Here is a 13,153-nt window from a genome sequence, read left to right as displayed (position 1 = left end):
GACTGTTGTACTGTGTGCGACCAGTGCTACGGCCAGCACAGGCTGGGAGTGTTAGCCCCCAGTGGCGGCTCCTAGCTATGGTGGAGGAGCGTTGCCCTACTGCTTTCGAGCAGTAGAAAGGAAATATAAACTGATAATAACTTTGTTATTATCATTTCATGTTTCTTTTGTGGGCGGGCGGTTGGGTGGGGCTGCTCTGCTCAGGGAGCAGGGCAGGGGAGGAGTGGTATGCCCACTCCCAAGTGCGCAATGACTATTTGGTTGGCCCTCTCAGGACACCCAAATACTCATGCACGCTCTCCGCTTCTCCATGCAGGCTGCATTACACCCTGCGTGGAGAACATGCACACCCCTACAGCCCACTGAGCACCATGTCACGGCGCTCAATTCAATCACAACGCTGCATTGCAGCATTGTGATTGGCTTAGAGGAGGGAGCCTGGATGCCTGCTTCCTGTTGCTGAAATCAAATGCAGGAGAGCAAGAGCAGGGCCAGAGACGTTGGACCCGGCCGGCTGAAAGGTACGTTTTAATTTGTTTTTTATTTTTTCCCTCATGTGACATACCCCCCAACCCCGCACAACACTCCTGTGACCCCCCCCCCCCGCATCCCACCCCACAACCCTACCCACGAGCCTTGCTGGGGCCACCCCTGTTAGCACCCCCCCCAAAGTTTGGGTGAAGTTACGCTCTGGACACAGGCAATGCATTTGAACTTTCTGCATATAGGAGAGGCGGGCCCCAACGATCTAATGCACAAACTGCCACGATTTAAGATAAAAAATATCTTTTCCAGTCGAGGTGAAGTCATGAATGTCAACTTGATACTGAGGAAAACAAATAAAACCATGTTTTCGGTCTGGCCTAGAACACTGCTCTTACTGTTTCACCCAGCTTCATGTTTTTCCCCAAAAACCTGATAAAAGTACATACATATATGCATACACGGACTTTTGGCCAGTCCTCTTCACCAATTGGTCTGTTGTGTCATTCACATTTTGCTTCTAGGCACAACTCAATCAAGGTTTGTAAAGCGCAGGAACTCACCCATGAGGGTTTCAAGGTACTGGTGTAGAGGGGGGCGCCGCTGATTCGTCTGAGTACTGGGGCTCTGTTGAAGAGCCAGGTCTTGAGATTCTTTTTTAATTGGAAGTATGATGTTAGCACGTACACTTTTACCACGCATACCATTACCAAGCATTTTTTACAACGCGATACCTTTACAACGCATAGTGCTTTGGGTGCTGGATAGTGAATAGATTAATTTACTATTCCAACACCAGTCCCCGTGGACACTAGGGAAGGTTATTGGATAGTGAATTAACCTATTCACTATCCATTCCCTATGTCAGATCGCCCCAAAGCGCTATGCGTTGTAATGGCATGCGTTGTAAAAGATGCGTGGTAATGGTAGTGCGTTGTAAAAAATGTGTGCTAAAGGTTGTATACCTTTTTAATTGGGTCAGCAACGGGGATTGTCTGAGGTGGACAGGCAGGGTGTTCCAGGTCTTGGCGGCGAGGGGGAGAGAAGCATCTTCTTCTGGCTCTAGTCTTGTGGATCCAAGTGATGGTGGCAAGGGCCAGCTGGACAGAGCCGAGGTGTTTGGTGGGTGCATGGAATGAGAGTCGGTGGTTCAGGTATGCTGGCCGTGCGTCGTGGAGGGCTTTCTAGGTGTGCTTGAGGAGCTTGAAGGGAATTCTTTTGTAAACTGGGGACCAGTGGCGTTTGAGGTGTTCAGTGATATGGCTGGGTTGGACGATGTCGAGGACCAATCTGGCTGTGGCATTTTGGACATTCTGTAGTTTCCTGAGGAGTTTCTGGGTGATGTTGGTGTAGAGTGCATTGCCTTCGTCAAGTCTGCTGCTGACGACTGCATGGGTGATTGTTTTTCTGGATTCGGTGGGGTTCCATCTGAATGTTTTCGAAGCATGCGAATCAGGTGGAAGCATGATGAGGAGACAGCGTTGATCTGGTGGTTCATTGTGAGCAAGGAGTCCAGTATGATGCCGAGGTTTTGTGTATGATCTATGGGGGTGGGCAGGGTTCCCAATGTGGATGGCCACCAGGAGTCATCCCAAGCTGAGCGGGAGGATCCCAGGATGGGGACTTCAGTCTTGTCTGAGTTGAGTTTGAGGCTACTAGTTTTCATCCAGGTGGCGACGACTTCATACCGCTGTAGAAGCATGAGAAAAGAGTGTCGGCCCTTTTCAGCCACTGGCTCGCTTCACTGTAAGTGACAGTATGTTACTTGTGCGCAAGTGCACCTACAGAGTAGCCCCCTTCAATTCCAGGGTGACTCACTGCTTTTATTTTAGCTTTCATGTAATATTTAAAAATATATATTTTTGTGATGGGTCATGGCACCTTGAGACAACAGTATGCTTCCCTTTTACTACTTTTACACATTTAATACCGGTTTCTTATGTTTGCAAACGGCATGCCAATATCAGATATGTCGGCTTTGCAAACCCTTGTTAGTTGGTGTTCAATCACTAACGTCACGACAGAAACACCGGCACAAGGCCGCAACCACAGGCCAGAATCGGATCCAGCTCTTCCTCGGAGACCTGTGTGCACGAGAGAAAGAACTGCACTTAATATGCAATTGTTCAGTCAAAACTCTCATGAATAATGGATTAAAGCTTTTGAATCCGAGAATCCTGTTCATGAAATATCCAGTTGCCTGCTGCAGTACCGAGCCAATTTCAAGCAGACCCCGGTTTATGAAGAGAAAACGTACTCTAAAGTGTGTGTTTTTTGCCTTAAAACACTAATCATCCATTTTAATTCTTAATGAATGTATTAATACTTAATACTTGGAAGCTCTTCACTCCCTCGTATAAATAGTCATCCTGAAGTGGTCGTGCATTAGCTTCTTCCGCTGCAACGCTGAGCATTTCATGGCTCCTGACTGTCCACTGTAGCCCGGCCCTCCCTATATTGGGGCGCATATAGATTATTGGCCTCTAAGGGGCCACAATTTATGGTTATTTGGTTTTAACATGCAAGAGTTTTCTAATTTTGTTCTTTTCTTCAGAATCTATTCTATTCTATTCATGAGGATTTCTAAAGCGCATGGCTACCCAAATGAATCCTGCTGCAGAGGTACAGAGGCTGCTCCCGAGGAGAGCTCCAGGGCCAGATTCAAAAACCCCTATGCGCATGTAGGTTTTTTCATTTTATATTTATTCATTTTTTTTGTATAGAGCAAGCATAGCCTGAGAAGACGTCAGATCCAGTTAGCTGAGTGCCAAGAAGGAACACGCGCACAAAAAAAACCCAACAAGACGTAAATCGACAGTGGAAGCATGATTACAGAGTCATAACCGCCTACAGCATATAGGCCAAGGGCGGAGTGTATGTATAGGAATGTTAGTGCATGTCACAGACAGAGTAGGGGATTTTAAAAGGTGCCGGACAGAGGTGCAGATACTCGTTAAAGCATCAAGGAGTTGAGTGGAGTAGTGACTTCATTAGGAGAGATAGGGCTGGCCATAGATAGTTAAATTCATTAAGAGCATAGGGCTAAGGCGGAAAATACAGAGGGTAAGAGTACGCGTTTCAATACTATGGTATCACTTGATGCAAACCCATGCAAAGTAATATGCGCATAGACATATTCATGCGGAAAGTGTGGGATGGCCGCTACGGGTGGGAGCCAGCGCTTAATTTGTGCCCAAGTTTGTAGGTAGAGCGAACCAGCACTTCCTTTTTGGGACCTGGGATTATTTTTTATCCTCACGCTTTGTCCCATGGGAGAAAAGGGAAGGGCAGAAAATGGAGACAACAGTGACAAAGGCAGAAGTAAAGATGCAAAACAAGCTGTAAGAGGGACATAGACAGAAACATCCAGTAGTGGAAGAAAGCGGCATCACGCGGGATCAAAACCAGGGAGTCGTCTAGGTATTTAGTAACGTAAGGGCTCAGCAGTTGAGTCGGTGGACTCCTAAGGAACACTTTTGGCCCATGCACTTATTCTTTACTTTTTTTAATGCAAATCAAGCACTGGTGGAGGCTCTATGGGAAGTGAGGAGGGAGTATGGCGGGGTGGGGGAGGCGGACATGCAGAAGGGATTGAAATGGTAAGGACATTTTTACAGAAAGAAGTGTTCTGTGTGGCTGTTAGACTCTCGCAGAGAAGAGATATTGTCAGATGGAAAGTCCTTCTGAGGGAAGGTCAGAGGAAGGATTGTGATTTGGAGATGTTATAGCAACAGGCACTTCGGACTGGTTTGGAAAGAGGGAAGGAATGCTGCTTATGACTAGGAATGTTGCTCCAGGCATCAGAGTCGAAGCCTGAGAATGAGTGTTACTAAGCGGAGTTTCTGTTCCTGAGGGGTTCCCAGACAACGTTTGCCTTTGGAAATGATATTTTTCTACCCGTGGAAAACCATGCTTCTGATTAACCAAAACATGATTTTTCACTTTCTAAAAAGATTTACTCACAAGTACCTATTGGTCTGAGTATATTCACTTCCAAGAGTGGAGAGAGGACATTCCAGGGAGGGAATGTCCTAACAACATGGTGCAGGCCCATAAAATAACAGGTTTGTGGGTTTTCAAAAGTGTTTCCATGACTTATTTTCCTACCCAGGAAACAGTTGATGTACCCTAGTCAACAGCAGGAGTAAATCATCCCTTTTCAGGGTAGCAATGAAAAAAAGAGCCAAAAAAACCTGGTAGTTGTAGGATTTTTTATGTAAAACTTGTTTTTCCCGTCTGAACATTTGCTTAAATACATTTCATTGTGCACCTCCACTCATGCAAGATCATTTTCAACAGTGAAATATACAATATCTACATCTACAAATGCCAAAATAGCTCTCCCTTATTATACCTGGGACCTTCCAACAGTATTCTAGGAGACAAGTGACAGTTGAAGCCTCAAAGGTATACTCTTAAAAATATTTTTGGGATCTAGAAAAATTTTAAAATCTAAAATTGACTCGAGGTGTAAGAAGAATTCAATGAGACGAAATGTCCACATTCATTTGTGAACTGGGCCCACAGTAGATAAATTGCAGACGCTGGAACCAAGAAACCCTGGGGCATATTATCAAGCCTGTGCGCTAAAATTATCGCTGCTTTATCGGCCGAAAACGGCCGATAAAGCGGCGATAATGGGCTTGATAATATGCTCTGTGGAATTCCAATCGAAGCCCATGTTAGATGTCTTCACATCTAACATGGGCTTCGATTGGAATTCGATAGAGCATATTATCAAGCCCATTATCGCCGCTTTATCGGCCGTTTTCGGCCGATAAAGCGGCGATAATTTTAGCGCACAGGCTTGATAATATGCCCCCCTGTGTTTTAGTCCCTGATTTTCCACTTACCCACTGTCAGGGCAACTGATTTCCTCCCTGTGCCTCAGTACCTTTATCTGCAATGTAATTCGGTTCGAAAAGTTAAACATGAAAAAATACTTATTTCTGCCCCACAGACTGAACATCTCAGTGGCTTTAACTTTTTAGTGTGGATATAAATATTAATTAACAAGATTTATACTTAACAATTAAAGTTACTTAAGCATCAATACGTACACATTACAATATATATATATATATATACACATACACACACACACACACATACATATATACTGTCGGACAGGAATTGCTACAGCAAAAGTGATACAATATCTCTCAAAGCCACTTTTAATGCATACTATAAGAAACTGTTGGCATGGAAGAGTGCGGGGCTTCTAACAATGGATGAATACAAATTTCTGAGGAATGACATCGCAACCACACCAGTAATATACTTCATCCCCAAGATACACAAAAACCCACTCACGCCCCCGGGACGACCTATAATCTCTGCGCGGAATAGTCTACTGGAAAGAGCATCACAATATGTGGACTATTTCCTACAGGAGCACGTCGAGCAGCTCCCCTCTTACATAAAAGATACGGGGGGGGGGGGGGGGGGGGGCTTTTTATCAAAAATTCAAGATTTCAAGTGGAAAAATGATTATATGTTAATAACTGTAGACCTGACAGCTCTCTACACGAGTATCAATCATCAGGATGGAGTGAGGGCCATACAACACTATCTTAGGAGACTGGCCGAATGTGATCGTCACAGCAAGATGCTCATAAACATGATTGATTACGGTCTACACAATAACATATTTATGTTTCAGAGTGCTTTATATCAACAGTTAAGTGGTGTAGCAATGGGGGCCAGCTTCTCCCCCAGCTACGCCTGTCTCCACATGAGTTGGTGGGAGGAGCTGGTACTGAAAAAAAACCATGAGGAGGTTTTGATCAATAATGTCAAATTGCGGTTAGGGTTAATTGATGATCTGTTTTTAATCTGGCAAGGGACCTGGTCAGAAGCATTGAATTTTATTGAGGGTCTTAATGACAATGAAATTAACCTGCAATTCACGGCGAATGACAGTGCAGAAACTGTACATTTTATTGATGTCCGGATATACAATACAGATGGTAGGATGGAAACAAGAGTACACAGAAAGTCAACGGCAGGCAACGCAGCATGCGGCTAGCGCCCATCCACGACACCTCACACAGAGTAACCCGTAGGGGGAAATGATCAGGCTGAGAAGGATATGTAGAAATAAGTAGGATCTGCAGGCAGCACAGCAAGCGAGCAAAGCCAGGTTCCTGGAAAGGGGGTACTCCTATAAATATATAAATGCAGCTATTAACAAGAGCAAGGCGCTGATCAGGGAGGACCTACTCAAGAACACCCAACATCAGGTACAGACGCGGACAGCCAATGTGCCTAGCAAAGCACAAGAGGTGGGGGAGACTTTCGAGTGATTATAGGTTACAGTAGGCAGGGAAAGGAAATTAACCGTATCATTCGAAGAAATTGGCCTAATGTTCTTAACGATCCTACTATAGGCCATCTGCTACCAACTAAATTAGCCATTACCTATAACAAAGCACCATCTATGAAAGACTATCTGGTACAAAACAACCTGGATAGTAAAATGGGAAGCCCTTGGCTGGCACAAAGAAAAGGATTTTTTAAATGTAAACTATGCAAAGCCTGCCAAAACGGAGTAAATAAAAAAACGTATGTGACACCCTTTGGCAACCAAGAACATATCATCAGCAAAGTCCTCACCTGCAAGACAGATCATGTTATTTACGTGCTTGAGTGCCCATGCGGTTTAAAATATATGGGCAGCACCAAACTCCAGGGCCACAGAAGGGCATTACAACACATCAGGGCCATTAAAAATCAAGATCAAACCTACCCCGTGGCTAGATATATATATATATATATATATATATATATATATATATTCTATTTAAGTTTTTTTTTTTTACATTTCTGGAATGACTTTACTGTTCTTGGTGGAAGAAAGATGGGTGCCAACCCCGTGCTTTAAATGGAAATATAGAAGAGCATGTACTCTCCCTTTTCAATTAAAGAAGTCCAGGTACTCAGCACCGGACAGTGCTTGCCCATTTAAAGCACTGGGTGCAGTGGATATTACAAACAATGTGGTAGACAAGACAAGCAGACACTGGCTTAAATCACCCATTGGAAGGACAGTGGTCATGGGTTTGTACAAAAGTGGGGACCTGGACATGGGTCGCTGCACTGCCCAAGTTAAAGAAACAAGGATCTAGGACTGCAAACTACCTCTGAAGCTCTTTCCATCATTCCATCTGAAAGCAGCGTAATCTTATTAGGGCCTATTTCTTTCATCTCAAGGTCCTGCACAAGTTTCTGATCAGACGCACACTCAATCTCGGTATTCGCCCTTCACACTGGCTTTCATCTTCATTATAAAGATGTTCAATGTTCTGCATCTGTCCCATTAGCTTGGAACCTAACAAGTTCTAAAATGTTCCTTCTGGACTGATTTGCTTTGCTAATACGTTATCCCTGCTCCTTGCTGTTGGTGACTTTATGCTGCTCCCCTCCCCTCTTCCAGAGCGCAGTCTAGAGTGATGACTGAGCATTGTGACAGATATACTTATAGAGCAGCCAAGCAGTTCCTAAATTCTAACTCGATTTGTGATGTATCACCTCACACTCGCAAATTAGCCTCTTTCTGTAAAATAAGCACTGTCTGTTCTTGCGAGCTCCAAAAACGTAGTGTCTCTCTTTCTGTAGCAGTGTTCTTGGTTTGGGCAGCTTGATCTCGACTTTACTCCAAAATTCCATCTACATTTTACTCTGAAACGCTAGCCTCGCTTCTAGTCCTGTTTATCAAGCACTTGGTGGTGCCAAGAAACTAACCAGGTCAACATGTGCTTTATCAAAGCTGGAATCAAATAGACAAGGTAGGCAATGCACTGCGTTGCTGGGATAGAAGTTTTTTAGAAGATATTTAAGATGAATCGTTATTTTAAAGGTGCTCCAACTGGTGGCGTAACCGTCCGTTTACGTCAAAATGTAAGCCTTAAATATGTGTGAACACGGTCAGTGCGCACATCCCAGTGTTTGGGCACTCCCTCTGGTTCAAGAATGAATAGACTCCGTTGGATTTCCGAAATTTATTTGGTTTGAATTAATGTTTTCATAAGTCTTTCATTAATGGATTAATTTCATCCAATTTATGTAACTTTACACAAAATCATCGTCGCTCCAATGCATTTCGGGTCGATTACCCTTTCTCAAGGAGCTCTGAAAATAAGAACGATCTGCATTTGTATCGAAATTGCATTATCAAAGAACAATATACAAATTCAAACATATCCCAATAGTGAATTTAGACAAACAAAAGTTTGTGTAAGGAGGTATAGGGGAAACCGGTAAATGTTGATTAAAATGCCGAGGTGGCTCAATTGTGTTGGAGAGTTATGGGCGCACCCAGAAAAAGTGAAAGGGATCTGTGGGCGAGTGGCGAGTAACAACAGTGGGGAAGATAAAGTCAAAAAAATGCTCACATGTACATGGAGCTGTAATGCGGTACTGTAAGGATCAAAACGGAACTGTAAGGATCAAAACGGAACCGCTAACCCTTCCGTTTTGATCCTTACAGTACCGCATTACAGCTCCATGTACACGTGAGCATTTTTTTGACTTTATCTTCCCCACTGTTGTTACTCGCCACTCGCCCACAGATCCCTTTCACTTTTTCTGGGTGCGCCCATAACTCTCCAACACAATTGAGCCACCTCGGCATTTTAATCAACATTTACCGGTTTCCCCTATACCTCCTTACACAGACTTGTTTGTCTAAATTCACTATTGGGATATGTTTGAATTTGTATATTGTTCTTTGATAATGCAATTTCGATACAAATGCAGATCGTTCTTATTTTCAGAGCTCCTTGAGAAAGGGTAATCGACCCGAAATGCATTGGAGCGACGATGATTTTGTGTAAAGTTACATAAATTGGATGAAATTAATCCATTAATGAAAGACTTATGAAAACATTAATTCAAACCAAATAAATTTCGGAAATCCAACGGAGTCTATTCATTCTTGAACCAGAGGGAGTGCCCAAACACTGGGATGTGCGCACTGACCGTGTTCACACATATTTAAGGCTTTATCAAAGCTGCACATCCTGTGAGAGGACTTGAGAGGGCTTGAGAGGATGCCCAGCATGCTCTTTGGTGTTCTGCTGTATCTTGTATCCCTCCTCAGCACCACTGACCAATGAGCCCTCAGCTGGCTGTCAACTCTTAACCAAACATGGCCGCCGTGGCTCTGAGTCCCCCGCTCACCACAGTGATGTAGTCATCGCCAAAGGGCTCTTGCTCCCCAGGTACTATTTCTATCCAGGTGAGGTCCTTGTTTGACAACTTTAGCAGTGCTGTACTAAGAATGCCCCAGTGCATTGTATTCACTAAAAGCAAAATGCAAAACTGTTCAAAACATGATATGCTACGTCACAGTTAAACATAACGGCAGAACAAATATTACATAAATAGGAAATGTGGCCCAAGATAAGGACCATCTTTTCCAGTCGGCCCGCCGATCCCACTGGGTCTGCAGTTTTACCTCTGCCACCACTGTGCATTTGTTCACCTGTGTCTGCCAGGCCTTCATCGGTTTATTAGATGTTTTTACTACCACTGCCTCTACGGTCTCTGCCGTCGACAACCTTTGGGGTAAAACCCAGGTGTCTCTCGTTGCTTTAGACCCTCCTCCCCTACCGCCACACCACTCCTGCTTTGCTCAGTGTGTGCTACTCCTCTAGGGGAAGGGTCTTCTGATGAAATGTACTGCCTCTTGTATAGTTTTTAATACCTTTACCCACATGATGGTACATCAAGTTTTAGATAGTCGAGCAGCTCCTCCCAGGTTTGTGGTTCAATCATGGACAATTTCTGGACACCAATCGTTGGACTGTGTCCAGGCTGTCCTTATGCATGACATGTGGCCATTAGCATGGGTTGAAGTACTTCAGATGAGGCTTAGTAACATGTACAGTGGCTTCATAATCTTCCTTTCTGCTGCATACAAGGCTCTCTGTGAACCCCTACATTCTTCTTACTCTCATCAGGATGTATGGACCTTATGGACAAGCCTCCTAGACTATGCGACTCCCAAATATGTACCCTGAATAAATACACCACTGACTGTAAATTGCACAAATGCCACGTCATCAAAAACAAAATACTCCTCTTGGATAAAAAACACTTCCTTGCTAAACTCAGCGTGGGACTGTGCTTTATGTAGGATCTCATTTACCCTCAGTTTCACGGTTCACCTAAGGGGGTTTCAGCATGGATATTTCCGCCAAGCAACCCCATGTAATGTGTGACCCATCGTGCCTTTCATGTCCAGTGGGTTTGTGTGATGGACCTTGAAGGGTCATGTAGACCTTCAGTGAAGGGCTCCCTAAACCTCCATGGTTGTTCCTGCCTGCATTCCATTCATGCTGTGGCAGACATGTTTTTAGGCTTCCAGAAAGAAGGGAGACACCATTCTTGGAGCAGTAAATTAATAGCAATTATAAAACGTGCACAAACATTAAAAAGAAAGAAGCAGCTGGTAGAAAATTGTAGCTGCTGTGCCCTGCGGAAAATAAAAATAGAAAGAAAATATTAAAAAAGGGAACAGGAGGGGGCACCCTGTTGAAGTGGGTGGGAGGGACTGGAACAAGTCATACCAGCCAAGCGGCACAGAGCAATGATCCGCAGGGAGGAGTGGGTGAGCAGCAGGGAGGAGTGATTGAGCAACAGGGAAGCACGGGAAAAGCACTTGGAAAAAAGCAAAAATAAACCTCAGTGAGACCGGCGGGATAAACAACGAGTGACTTGAGGATGGTGGGGAACAACAAGGTCAGGCAGGATGCAGCTCACAAGGGAGAGAGCAAAAAAACACATGCACCGTCATAGTGAGTTGACAGAAAAAAGTAGTTCCGTGATGTCAGCCATAGAAGGATACAACTAATGCCACCAAAAGGATGGTAAAGACGATATGCTGGAGGAAAAGGGCCAACAGATGAGGAGGAGGGAAAGCCATTGAATACAAAGAATGCAAATGAGATAGCCTGGAAACCCAATCAATGATCAGCAATGTTCTGAGCCAAAGCGCTCAGTACTGGTAGTGTACAGATAGGTCTTTTGACAGCTATAAGAGGTGAGGCCTATAAAGACGTTCAGAAAAGATCCTATGTTGTAGTGGCTTTGCTACTAATCTTGGAAATGACCAACTTGGTTTCTTGATACTTCATCTCACGTGTCGCACGCACTAACCTGGACTGCTTCATCTTGTGTAAACAGTTAAATCACCATAGTGTCAACAGAGAGCGTTAGAAGGATAGTGCAGCACTTGGAAGTCACTGGTGTAAGTCTGAGCAGCTGTAAAGTGTCTAGTTAAAGGACTTTTTTTTAAAAGGAGGAATCAAAACGTTAAATTGTAAGGGAGAGGCGAGGGGTGAAAGAGCATTGTGTATGACCACCCATCAAGGACCCATATATGTGGGTGGGGAGGTACGCACAACCTCCTCCAGAGACATCTTGAACAACATTATCAAGTGATTACAAAGTCTGAATATATGCCACGGTATCACCACCTTTCACCAGACATGTATATCTTGCACCAGGTTATGCCGATTTGTAATTTGTAGAGTGCACTAATCACCTGTGAGTGTATCCAAGTTTATGGTTGCCAGTGTTAAAGGACCCACATCTCCTGTCTGCGCGGGGAAATTCTGCGAGAAGAGGCCGCCCCTTTAAGGCCGAGTCCCCCACCTCTCCGTTTCACTTTGCTGTCCTTGCACATTTTCGACGAAAGACTTATGATTTATAGCTCCTCTAATGCTCAGTCTTTAAATCACTCTCCTGATTGAATTTCTAAGTGGGCAGGTACCGGCTCTCCACATGGCCAATGACACTCCTCGCTCTGCACTATGTCATGCAGCCGGGGTGGCAGGCACTGCGGCGGAAACCATCACTTACCCACGAGCAATGACCGCATTTGCATCAGCCTGAAAATGATTGATTCCTACTTTATGGAGGACCACCACAAGGAAGATTCTGGCTCTGTGGGACGCGACCACAAGTGTGCACACCTTGAATCCATTTTGGCATTCAGTCCTTTGGGAAAAAAAGTGGTAGTAGGCCAGGAGTGTACAAAAGGGCCTGCATGTACCACAGTGCAGGAGGGGGCTAGGGCTCCAGGTCTTCTGCGGAGCCGCCTCAGCCACCTGGCATCTTTGCCTTGAAAGTGCGTCTGGGTGTGAAATGCCCCTCCATGGGGACCTTTAAGGTTTCATTAAGCCCATGCTGAAGATTTCGTCTAAGAACACACAGAAAATTACAATGGGCAACGTTTTGGTAATTGCATGCGTAATAATGCAGCAATATCCTTCTAGCGGGTCTGACCTAAAGATCATCAGACAAAAATAGAATTCCCTAAATATTGTTCGCCAAAAAAAATGCCTCACTGGCGTTAATATTGGTAAACCTAACCTCAAAGGAGCAACGTTTTTTGCAAATAATATTTAGAACACAATATTTATGTCAGGTGATAATTTTTGTTATCGATACTCTGACATACAACCAATCTAGTGCCGTCCCGTTAAATTCCTGTAGGACTAAAACAGGCCCCTTCAGTTGATATTAAACACAGCCAAGACGCAATAACACAGAAAGCGTTTTCATGGATGGCCCCAATAAAGCAATGTGTGCCATACGCAATAAACGGCATCTCGGTAAGATATTGTCCAAATGTTCCATCTGCTTCAAGGCACCTCTCGCTCAT

At 44.3% G+C, this 13,153-nt stretch overlaps 1 protein-coding gene across 7 annotated transcripts in view; it reads right to left on the bottom strand.

Moving 5' to 3' along the window:
- The window catches only part of GRIP1 (glutamate receptor interacting protein 1), a 1,198,832-nt gene that overhangs the window by 564,813 nt on the left and 620,866 nt on the right, over nucleotides 1–13,153 (bottom strand). The window lies entirely within an intron of this gene.

This window comes from Lissotriton vulgaris, chromosome 1_1, assembly GCF_964263255.1.
Source record: "Lissotriton vulgaris chromosome 1_1, aLisVul1.2, whole genome shotgun sequence".
NCBI classification, from domain to species: domain Eukaryota; kingdom Metazoa; phylum Chordata; class Amphibia; order Caudata; family Salamandridae; genus Lissotriton; species Lissotriton vulgaris.
The sequence above is the reverse complement of the archived record's forward strand: the minus strand, read 5'-3'. Positions and strand labels throughout refer to the sequence as shown.